General features: G+C 38.1%; 1 long non-coding RNA gene across 1 annotated transcript; it reads right to left on the bottom strand.

Annotated features, from left to right (window-relative positions):
* Window positions 1-445: 445 nt before the first annotated feature.
* LOC118489708 lies at window positions 446-2,112 on the bottom strand. The gene is made up of 3 exons (XR_004887702.1): window positions 2,029-2,112; window positions 1,448-1,514; window positions 446-644 (listed from the first exon to the last, which is right to left on the bottom strand). It is a non-coding gene; the product is annotated as an uncharacterized LOC118489708 (long non-coding RNA).
* Window positions 2,113-6,270: the final 4,158 nt, after the last annotated feature.

Below are 6,270 nucleotides of genomic sequence, written 5' to 3'. Positions count from 1 at the left end.
GAATTATGAAGGTTGTCACTATTATGAAGCTTGCTATTTTGTTTTTATGTATTTTTGTTGAATGAAAAGATTTGAATAAAATACTAAGTGACTTGGTTAATGATTACTGAAAACTAATCAGTCAAAAACCCAATTAAACCTAGGTAGCTAGGGTAAGTCGGGTATCGAATCCACGAAGAGCATGTGGTCAGTATCGCATGACCTGTTCGACTAGTTAGACTATTTACAAAAATGTACAATGTGATTATGAAGATTGCTAATTTTTTTATAAGTTTATTTGGTTGGAAAATAAATCGGAGTGACCCGACAATTGGTATTATCTAAAACACTTGTGATTAACTAAGATTGCAACTAAATTACTAAATGATTACTAAATTGTAAGACCCAGTTTTTAATACTAGATATAATAACATTAGACTTTGCATTTCAAGCCAAATTTGGAGTTTACAAAAACTTTCAAGACTTGAAAACCATAACTATACATAATATTCACGATAATATCCGACGAAACCATATTCAAGACAGAATCTACAATTGTTTACATAGTTTTAAAAACACAAGATCAAGTGCGGAAGCGTTTGTTTGAGTGTTCGGTTCGGATACTTATGCTTGATCATCATCCTTCTACTTGAAAACCTGAAAAACTGAACATTTTAGACCAATGTTAGTATTAAGGTCTTTGGATAATAATATAATCAAAATGGTGTTTGAAGACCAATTAACGTAACCATGAATATTGAAATTCAGTTTTTGGAACTGGGTGCTACCGTAACTTACGGTAGTCACCGTAAGTTACAGTGGCTCCTGGAAGTTCGTGACCTGCCGTAAGGCAGGAGGATCCTACCGTAGCAACTTGTTTGCTACCGTAAGTTACGGTATCACCGTAACTTACGGTGGTCACTGTACATGTTTTCTTGCTTTGTTGTTGTTGTTGTTGTCATTCTATTCCCATTTTGCAGTAATTTAATCTTGAACATGATTATCACCTAACCAATGTTAGGATACTCATGTCCTGATTATTACCTGCTATCATGTTTCTCTTTCCCCATGAGGGGTCGCTTACGCAATAATCTACATGTTTAAATCCAAGGCTTCGTGTTTGTCAAACTACACTACTTGACATGTTTACCAAATCAGAACCTTAACTCTTGTATTAAGAGTTAAGTTCCTCAACTAGCTTAGCGTGTCCGCTACCCGGCTTACGCTTGGTTTATAACCATTCGTCATGTTTACTCTCAAACTTGTTTTGACCCGTTTGGATGCCGGAATTTAGGCGCCAATCAAGGTATTTCAAGAATCCTTTTCTAACACATGTTTTGACCCGTTTTTACTTGTTTGAGTCGCAAAGACACTTTCGTGACTTATTGGTCTATCTTGTTTACCATGCTTTAAACTAAGACATAAAACAAATAAATAGTCTTAATGTAACGAAACGGTAATTTCATACCTTTAGAGCACGTCTTTCCCCCGTGAATTCCCTTCGGCTTGTCCGCTTGATGATCCGGACTCTTTGCCTAGAAAATTCAGTTTACAACTGGTTTAGAACTCTTTACATGAGTATTAACGCATTATTATAAACATTCATCAAATCTGCGTTTTCATCCAAAGTTTAACATTCAAATCCCCACTTAGGCATTTCAACAAACACCTAGCGGGTCAGATTTTTACATAGTCATTACTAAGTTCATGGCTTGTTATTTACATCCAAATTCACTTCAATTAAGCAAATTGTACACACTTAAACATTCAAATTACTGAATTTCATCATACAATTCAGCTTTTCACTAGATTAAAAATTCATAATCCTAGTGTTTGTCTAGTCTTTACAATATCATAAATCACCTACAATGGTGATTGTAATTTCTTCAAGTATCATGCAATGATTTTCACAAATAATTATCTAGGGTTTAACCCTAAACATTATATTACTTCAAGATTCATTCATGCATAACATATCTAGGCTCAATTTCAGTTTTTCACCATTAACCTAAAATTCATGGCGAATCAAAACATCAAAATTATACATACCTTTTGATCCCTATGACGAGGTGATCACTAATTTGTGTTTAGAATTCGATTTGAACTTGATTTAGGCTTCCAATTTGAGCTTTTGTGATGAACTAGGGTTTGAAGCGAATCCCCTGGTCGCCCTTCTCTCTTGATCGACCAGACACCAAATTTTGGGGTGTTTGGTTTTGTTTTGGTTACTATTAGTAACTTAAGTTTCAGTTTTAACAAGTTTAAACCCTCAACTTTGATTTATCCTTAAGTTTGAGTGTTTTAACCTTATTATGAGTTATTTCAAGGCTTGTAATTAACTAGGTTAAAATTCCTAGTTTGTTGACTCTTGTTTATTTTTACTTTTAAATTTTAATATAAAGATTTATATTTTAGGGGTGTTACAAGTCCACCCCCTTTAAAAAGGGTTTCGTCCCCGAAACCGAATTACGTACCAAATAAAGTAGGGTATAGCCGTTGCATTTCTTCTTCGGATTCCCATGTGGTATCAGCACCCTTCTTGTGTTCCCATTTGACCCTTACTTGATTGATCTCTTTATTTCTTAAGGTTTTCACCTTGCGATCTAAAATCGCAATAGGTCTTACCACATAGTTTAATCTGTCATCCACCTCAATATCATCGTAGTGGACATAAGTCGTCTCATCGGCTAGACATTTCCGAAGATGTGACACATGAAAAGTGCTATGAATTCCGCTTAATTCTTCTGGTAGCTCAAGACGGTAAGCTACCTTTCCTACTCGTTCAACAATCGTAAATGGCCCGATAAATCTTAGGCTCAACTTCCCTTTCTTTCTAAACCGGATAACCCCTTTCCATGGGGACACTTTGAGCATAACTTTGTCACCGACTTGAAATTCAATTGGCCTTCTTCGTTTATCAGCATACGACTTTTGTCGATCTTGAGCTGTTTTTAAGTGAGTTCGGACCATGTCGATTTTCTCGTTTGTAGCTCGGATTATATCCGTGGGGTGCTAGCCCACGTGGACCCACTTCTCCCCAGCATACCGGGGTTCGGCATTTTCTTCCATATAACATTTCGTACGGGGCCATTCTGATACTCGCGTGATAGCTGTTGTTATATGAAAATTCGACTAAGGGTAGATGGACATCCCAACTGCCTCCAAAGTCGATTATACATGCCCGGAGCATGTCTTCCAACGTTTGTATTGTTCTTTCACTTTGTCCATCCGTCTGAGGATGGTACGCAGTGCTGATGAACAATTTGGTCCCCATTTGTTCTTGGAAATCTTGCCAGAATTTTGAAGTGAATCGGGTATCTCTATCGGACACAATGGATACCGGTACTCCATGGCGTGATATTATCTCGTTTGTGTAAACTTCTGACATCTTTTCTGACGTATAAGTCTCACGAATTGGAATGAAGTGAGCACTTTTCGTCAATCTATCCACAACTACCCATATAGCATCGAACCCACGATTCGTCTTTGGCAGTTTGGTTAATAGGTCCATCGTAATATGTTCCCATTTCCAAACCGGGATTTCTAACGGTTGGAGCTTACCGTATGGTTTTTGATGTTCCGCCTTGACTTGTAGACACGTCAAGCACTTTTCCACGTATTTCGCGATGTCTCGTTTCATTCAGGGCCACCAATAGTTTTGTTTTAAGTCTTTATACATCTTGTTCGCTCCCGGATGAATGGAATAGCGAGACTTGTGAGCTTCATCAAGTAGGAGCTTTTTAACTCCACATGTGTTAGGGACCCAAACTCTATTGAAACGCGTCTTCAAGCCGTGACTGCCTACCTCGAGATCTTTAACTTGGCCAATAATCCTTTCCTTTCTCCAGTTTTCCGTCTTTACGGCTTCATCTTGTGCTTCTCGGATTCGTTCTAGTAAGCTCGAAGTCACAATGAGCTGCAATGATCGTACCCGTATTGGGGTATAATCTGCTTTGCGGCTCAACGCATCAGCCACTACATTGGCCTTCCCGGGGTGATAATGTATTTCACAGTCGAAATCCTTGACCGTTTCCAGCCACCGCCTTTGTCTCATGTTTAATTCCTTTTGATCGAAGAAATACTTTAAACTTTTATGGTCGGTAAAGATCGTAAATTTTACCCCATACAAGTAATGCCTCCATATCTTTAAGGCAAACACCACCGCCGCCAATTCCAAGTCGTGAACCGGGTATTTCTTTTCATGAATCTTCAATTGCCTCGAGGCATAGGCGATGACCTTGCCTCATTGCATCAAAACACATCCGAGCCCCGAATGAGAAGCATCCGAGTAGACCACCATGTCATCAGTCCCTTCCGGTAATGTTAACACCGGAGCGTGGTCAACTTTTCTTTGAGCGTTTGGAAGGCTTCCTCTTGCTTAACGCCCCATACGAACTTTTCCTCCTTGCGAGTCAATTTGGTCAATGTCAAGGAAATTTTGGAGAAATCCTGTATGAATCTCCGATAATATCCCGCGAGCCCTAAAAAGCTTCGGATTTCTGAGGGGTTTCTTGGAGGGTTCCATTTTGACACAGCTTCTACCTTTGACGGATCCACTAGTACTCCATCGGCACTAATGATATGCCCAAGAAACTGCACCTCTCGTAACCAGAAGGCGCACTTAGAGAATTTTGCATACAACTTTTCTCGTCTGAGTGTCTCTAATATTTCTTGCAAATGACACACGTGCTCAGCTTCATTCTTCGAGTATACTAATATGTCATCGATAAATACAGTTACCGATTTATCTAGCATGGGTTTGCAAACCCGGTTCATGAGATCCATGAAAGCCGCGGGTGCATTAGTCAACCCAAAGGGCATTACAAGGAATTCATAATGCTCGTATCGCGTACGAAATGCTGTCTTCGGTACATCTTCCTCTTTGACTTTCAATTGGTGATAACTGTCACACCCCGGCCGCGTATAACATGCAACCGCGGCGGAAACGCCGGGGAGTGTTGTGAACAGAATTAATTTGTTTCATAACCATGGCATACAAGTTGTATTTTATTTATAAACGAAGGTGTTACATTGTCTTAGAAAGGGAGTACGGAAATCAAAACATAATTAAGCTAGTTCAAACTTCAGTTTTAGGCTCTAAGGCACAGGTCCGCCCTAGAATCATGATCATCGTCCTATGGAATAGCTCCTGAAAACACATGTGAAAGTAGGTACGTCAGCATAAAAATGCCTGTGAGATGCATAGGTTTTGTGAAAATGGGATTCATGACTTGAGTTTTAAAGAATGTTTAATAACAGTCAGTCATGAACCTTGTAATTTGTCTTGCTTTGTAAACCATTTGAAAAACGATAACATCAAAGGGTATGTATAAATAAGTGCAAGGTTAAATGAATAACCAAGTAAAATGAGTTGAATAAGATAAGTAGTTTGTGAAAATATTGTCTTGTGAAGGATATGTTATTTATGTAAAATGTAATGTGTCTAAACTGAAATGACTTAGATAACGCCACGATATGTAATATTATACAAACGTTTATATATAGGAAGTACCAGCGGCGTATCCACCATGTTTGTATCATATTACATACGCCACGTTACTTAGATCATTTACCCAAACCAATCCACCATGTAAATTGTTCATGTGTAAACCAAATGTCAAGTGTTATTGTAAACCATGTCAAATGTTTATGTTCAAATGTAAACCACCAATGTGTATGTCAATGTCGACGTGTTTATGTTCAATGTAAATCATGTAATGTGAAATCCCAAAATGTACCATGTATGGTAAGCGAAATGTATCAACTTAAACCATATGCACAAAACAAGTCGTTGAAGTAAAACGTGGTTTAAATCAACGTTATGTTCTGCGGGAAATGCATGCTCTATTGATATTAACATTTATGTGGTATTGTAAACTATGCATACATCCAAGCCTTGAGACTGCGGCGATAAACCCTTAAACAAATTAAAGGTTTATCTAAGTTATGTATATCGAATTCGGTCATTCCTTCCAGTCCTATCAAACCCAGGACTTCAGGAATGGGAGTTGTCAATTCCTATGGTACCACTACCTACTAACGAACGGCGTAGCTAATGTTAATGAATGTATTGTCCCATGTTAAACAAACCAAATGTCATAACAAAATGAAGGCATGTGCCCATATGCTGAGTAAACATATGCAGCAGAAATGTTCATGTAAATCAATGTGTCCATATGCTGAGTAAACATATGCAACAGAAATGTTCATGTAAATCAATGTGTCCATATGCTGAGTAAACATATGCAACAGAAATGTTTATGTAAATCAATGTGTCCATATGCTGAGTAA

Source organism: Helianthus annuus, unplaced genomic scaffold, assembly GCF_002127325.2.
Source record: "Helianthus annuus cultivar XRQ/B unplaced genomic scaffold, HanXRQr2.0-SUNRISE HanXRQChr00c012, whole genome shotgun sequence".
NCBI lineage: Eukaryota > Viridiplantae > Streptophyta > Magnoliopsida > Asterales > Asteraceae > Helianthus > Helianthus annuus.
This window is presented reverse-complemented; position numbering and strand designations above follow the sequence as displayed.